Genomic DNA, 5,611 nt, shown 5'->3' with positions numbered 1-5,611 from the left:
CGATGCCTGCATTTTGGTTCTTGCTATTTTCTACCTTACAGAGCCTTGTTTCATAAGAGTGGCGTTTTGTGATCAGGAGCTCGCATTCTAACGATACAAGCAAACTTCAATTTCTCCTCAGTGTCCCTTTAACAAGCTGCGTGCCAAAGCGCTTGGTGATGAAGCTGCTGGCTGTTGTCGCTGCTCATGGACTTTGCCAGTTTTTTAATAGCACCACGCGGCACATGTCAAACAGATGGCACGCATGCTATTGTTAGAACTCTTCAACGCGTCGTAACGTGCTGTCAGGATGGCCGAGTGGTCTAAGGCGCCAGACTCAAGGTTTGTCCTCCCTCTGATAGGGGGCTTGAGGCATCTGGTCCACGAATGTGGGCGTGGGTTCGAATCCCACTTCTGACAGAAACTTTTGCTACTATTTTATTTGTTACTATTTTATTTTTGTCTTTATCTCCAATTTGGCACGCCTTCGCACGAAGGCCCGCCCTTCCAGTGAAGACAGACAGACAGACAGACAGACAGACAGAAAAACTTTATTGAGCAAGTGAGTTTTAGACCCAGTTGGGTCCCTGGGCCACTGCGCGGTCCCGCACTGCATCAAGTAGGTTCATGCCGGGACATGACGTCGGCAGCTCGAGTCACCGCAGCAAGCTGCGATGTCGGTCTGCAGACATAAGGCAGGACCTCCCAGACCTCCCAGCTCGAGAAGGCGTGCTGTCCCCGCGGAGGAGAGTCAGCAGGGCAGCCGAAAAGGATATGGGAGAGTGTGGCGTGGGGGGTCACCGCATAGGGAGCATGCAGGGATATGCCGCAATAGTGGGATAAAAGCTGAGGGGATGACAGAGAGCGGGTCTGGAGGCGTCTGAAGAGGATCTGTTGGAGTGCGTAAGAGAGGGGTGGGGAGGAGGGCAAGTCCGACGGTCCAAACGGGGTATTTGCGTGAGCTCCGCAAAGGTGTGTGCCCACTCCCTCGAGGATCCTGGATCGAGACTGTCCGGAGCCCGGCAAATCAGACCTCGGGCCAATTTATCGGCAGCCTCGTTTCCAGGGTTCCCAGAGTGAGCCGGCACCCACTGAAGCTCTACCCTGTGCGGTAAATTTTGGGTAGGGGTGTTCAACAATTGCCAGGCAGGGGCGTGAATCCTGCCCCTGGCAAAGTTGGACAGCGCCGTTTTGGAGTCGCTGAAGATGTATTGGGCGTCCGAATGTGCAAGGGCTAGGGCGATGGCGGTCTCCTCTGCCTCCTCAGGCGTAGAGCTCGAGGGAAGACGGTGAGTTAGGGGGTGAGGTAGGGTTGGATTGTAGGCAACTGGTACCGCTTCATGCGCTGTACATGCGGCGTCTACCCAAACGGCATCGTGGGCTTGCCCATAATATTTATGGAGGGCATTAGCGCAAGCCACGCGGCGAGGGATGTGATATTGGGGATGAACGTTTCGAGGAAGGGGTTTCACAACGAGAGGTGTATGGATGTGTCGAGGGATGGCTATAAGGGTTGACTGGTTAGCGGGTATGTTGATGCGAAGGGAGGAGAGTATATGGCGGCCAGTGGCGCTCGTGGCAAGTCTAAGGTACTGTGTCTGAAGGTGCGCGTCAACTAGTTCCTGAATGGTGTTATGCATGCCTAGTGCAAGAAGTTTGGCTGTGCTAGTGCTACGAGGTAGGTTTAGGGCTGCCTTAGTCGCAAGACGGATCATTGCGTTCACGCGTTCGGTTTCCGTGCGGTTAAATTTGAGATATGGGGTTGCGTATTGAATGCGGCTAAGCGTAAATGCGTGCACTACTTTCATTTTGTCCGCTTCGTCTAAACCCTTGTTAAGGGAGGACACTCGGCGTAGAAGGTGCAACACGGATTGCGTGGAGGTCTTGAGCCTTTTAAGGGTATGTTCATTTCGTCCAGAATCCTGCAAGTGGAGTCCAAGGATGCGGAGGGCGGGTGTGATGGGGATAGGGGATCCTTTTAAATTGATTAGTATGGGCGAGTTAGCGCTAGATTTTGGCCTAATTTGGAAGACCGCGCACTTAGCTGGGGAACATTCGAGCCCGATGGATGACGCGTGAAAGGAGATGGTGTCTGCTGCTAACTGAAGAGTTTCCTCAATTTCCCCGGTCAAAACTTCAGGGCTTGCGTTCTGCATATGCGCACTACTGTCCCCGCAAATTCCTTCAATTTTCCTTCATCTTTCTTACTATTATTCTTTTTGTGAGGTTAATGAAATACAGTGTCGGTATGTTTGCAACAGATACCGCTACTGTATTTCCTCCCTGCTGGCTCATATTTCTGCGGCAAAAATAATGAACCAGTCAGGGGAACTAACGCTATCAGAACTTATCTACGTTCAGCTAGGGCTTGAGTGCCTAGGCGCTTGACGCTAGATCTGTTTCCTATTATCGCTACTGACAAGTGCGTAGCTCTGAGAGCGAACTACGTTCAGGAACTTTGCCAGCATTTCACTAGCAGCACGAAGCAGCCATTCGCGCTGAGAACAAAAAAAAATTCAAACAAATGCCGCGCATGGTATTGTTTGAACTCTTCAACGCATCGGGACGTGCTGTCAGGATGGCCGAGTGGTCTAAGGCGCCAGACTCAAGGTTTGCCCTTCCCTCTGGTAGGGGGCTCGAGGCTTCTGGTCCACGAATGTGGGCGTGGGTTCGAATCCCACTTCTGACAGAATTTTTTTACTGTTATGCGAGCTTTCTCAAGCCCTGCACCTTTGGAAAAATGACTCGGGACTCTTTGCGCGTCTATAGGCATGGGTTCGAATCCCCCCTCTAAAAATGTTTACTTTTTAAAACAACTAAAATCATGGAAAGGAGGGTCAGAGGCTGTGTGACTAAAATTATAGGCCAATCCTTTTCTGCTCCTAATGTTGTATATGCAAGAATCCGTATCCGAGTATATTTTCTACAATTTTATGAATTTGAGAAAACGACAATGAACCTGAAAGTATATGATTTTAAAACGCTAAAATTGAAAAAAATAATAATATGAAAAGGAAACTGAAGCTTAATAACTTTACTACCAAACTCGGTTAGCCACCACAGATAGGTTATGTATATCGCCTTTTAATACTAGAACAAAACGGGCAAGAAAATGGCTAGTCATGCAGTGGGGACATCAGCGGTCTGTATTCTGTTAATTAAGAACTGTCTTGGTATCGAGGAACAAGCAGTCGTGTGTTGCACGAGGGGCAGGTTTGTGCTCTGTGATCTGTTGTACGGGGAGGAAAATCTGAGAGCTATCTGTGTGTATGCTCCTACAAAACCGCGTGAACGTCTTTTGTTCTTCCAGGAACTGTGTGCGTACATAGAATGCAATAGACTTATTCATTTGGGGATTTGAATTGTGTTCTCAGTGCAGATGACCGATCAGGCTCAGCAGTTACCCAAAGCGAAAGTGCTGATTTCTTGAAAGAAAACATTGAAAAGAATTCACTTCAAGACGTAGCCCAGTTTGCAAAGGAAGGAATGAGTTGTCATTACCCGCATTTCCAAGGGCGTAGTCATTCTAGGCTAGATAGAGCTTACGTTTCCCTTGAGCTAGCGGCGATTTGCGATAACTACATAGTCGAACCGGTTGCATTTAGCGATCACTGTTGTGTCATATTCGCCATGGGAAAGAACCTAACACCTCAAGCGAAATTCAGCTGGGACTTGTGGAAGCTCAATGCAAAATTATTAAAGGACGATACGTTTCTGTTAGAAACAAAGAACGTGCCAGAAAAAGTTTGGTTCAGTTATGAGAAAAGTTGGGCAGAAAAGTAGGCGGAATTTAAAGTTGATGTCAAAATGAGGGCTATCGAAAGGTCCGTAGGAATCAAACATGCTGAAAAAGCTGAACAAAAGAACCTAAAACAGATGTTGAAAGAATTAATTTTAGAGGAAAATATAGCTCCGGGACTATACACTGATCTTATCAGCGAAGTTAAAGCCAAGCTTGAGGCTATCCATGTGACCAGCTTTCAGAGAGCTGCAATCCGGGCACGAACGATCCGGATCGCTTGCTGGCAGGTGATGTGCCCAGTAAGCGGAATTTGACGACAGGAAAAAAGATACTCTATAAGGAAGTATATCGCAGAATTTAAAAACAAAGGTACTCTGACGGACGATCGGAAGGTGATAAGGGAGGCTTTCAGTCAGTATTACCGTGATTTGTTCGCTTCCAAATTGGCGGATGTACAGGCCTTTCAGGCTGGATTTTTAAATCTATTACCCCAACTGACCAGTGAAGACACTGACATCCTGTCTGCCGACTTATGAACAGCGGAATTGGAATACGCTATTGATGAGCTTCACTTGGGGAAATCGCCATGTCCTGATGGGATAACAGCGGTATTTTATAATGCGTTCAAACGCGAAACTGCTCTCATTTTGCAACGCGTTTATGAAAAGTCATTTAGAATGGGTTTTTTACCACCGTCTTTTCTCGTGCGCATACAGCACTTATACCGAAAACTGACAATCCTGAAGCTCAAGCAAGTTACTGGTTATTGGCAGATAACGCGTAGTAATGTTGATTATAAAAATTTTATGAAAGTATTAGCCAGACGTTTACAGTCAGTTATGGACATCTGGGTTGGCCCCCCACCAGGCGTGTGGAATTCAAGGGCGGGCCATGTTCATGAATGTTCATGTCACTCAAAGTATACTGGAATGCTGTGACGCTGACTTCACGCGAGTCGAAACGTTGCAGATTGGTTTAGAGGAGGCCTTTGACCATGTATGTCATGACGTTCTTTTTAAAACCGTCGAACATGTCTGCGTTGGAGAAGTAATTTTAAAAGGAGTTAAAATGGCTTATAGAAACTCTACCACGAATCTGGTTGTGCTCAGATTCGTGGTTGTTCTCAGAGCTCACAGACAGAATTGCCGTGAGAGCATCCGTGCGGCAAGGCTGCCCATTGTCACCGCTACTCTTCGCTGTGTACCTAGAGCCACTCTGCCGGAATGTAATAAACAACAGCTCTATTCGTGGTTTTGAGCTAGAAGCATGTGAAATTAATCTTCTGGCTTATGTCAATGATGTGGTAATTTTTTGTAGCGATCAGAGCAGCATAGAACATGCGATGTCGGTTGTTCGCAGGTTTTGTGATGTAACCAATAACGTTGTTAATCTGTACAAATGTGCGGGCCTTTGGCATGAGAACTGCACATCAGCATCTTTGTTTAATGCAGGTGTAAAATGGTCACATGTCCCTCCCAAGTACTTAGGTGTTCTTCCTGGCGAGTATCGAGATAACGATTACTTTTGGAAGCAGAAAATTCAAGAACTGTCCACGCGTACACAGAAATGGTCGGGAAAGGAGCTGTCTATATTCGCGCGCGCAAACATATCTGGTGTATACCTGGTTTCAAAACTGAGCTATTTGTTGCAGGTCCTTTCGTACTCTCGACTTAAGATTCAAAAGTTTCATCGTCTCTTCACTGTTTTTGTTTGGCAGTCCTCATGGGAGAGGACTAAACGTGAAAATTTATTTCTGCGTTTGAGAAAAGGGGGTCTTTGCGACACTTGTACCTGAGGCAGGTGGTGTCAAGGTTTATGTTTCTTCGAGATCAACGCGACCCTTTCCTGCAGACTTTTATTCAAGTGAGGCTTTCTTCGGCTTTGCCAAAC

The 5,611-nt window shown here is 47.1% G+C and overlaps 2 non-coding genes across 2 annotated transcripts; both read left to right on the top strand.

Moving 5' to 3' along the window:
* The first annotated feature begins 283 nt into the window (after window positions 1–283).
* Window positions 284–399, top strand: TRNAL-CAA (transfer RNA leucine (anticodon CAA)). The gene is made up of 2 exons: window positions 284–321; window positions 354–399. It is a non-coding gene; the product is annotated as a tRNA-Leu (tRNA).
* Window positions 400–2,551: 2,152 nt separating this feature from the next.
* TRNAL-CAA (transfer RNA leucine (anticodon CAA)) lies at window positions 2,552–2,668 on the top strand. Its single transcript has 2 exons — window positions 2,552–2,589; window positions 2,623–2,668. It is a non-coding gene; the product is annotated as a tRNA-Leu (tRNA).
* The last annotated feature ends 2,943 nt before the right edge of the window (window positions 2,669–5,611 follow it).

The sequence above is a fragment of the Amblyomma americanum genome, chromosome 1 (assembly GCF_052857255.1).
Source record: "Amblyomma americanum isolate KBUSLIRL-KWMA chromosome 1, ASM5285725v1, whole genome shotgun sequence".
Lineage (NCBI taxonomy): Eukaryota > Metazoa > Arthropoda > Arachnida > Ixodida > Ixodidae > Amblyomma > Amblyomma americanum.
Note: the sequence above shows the minus strand (reverse complement) of the source record. Positions and strands in the feature narration are given on the sequence as shown.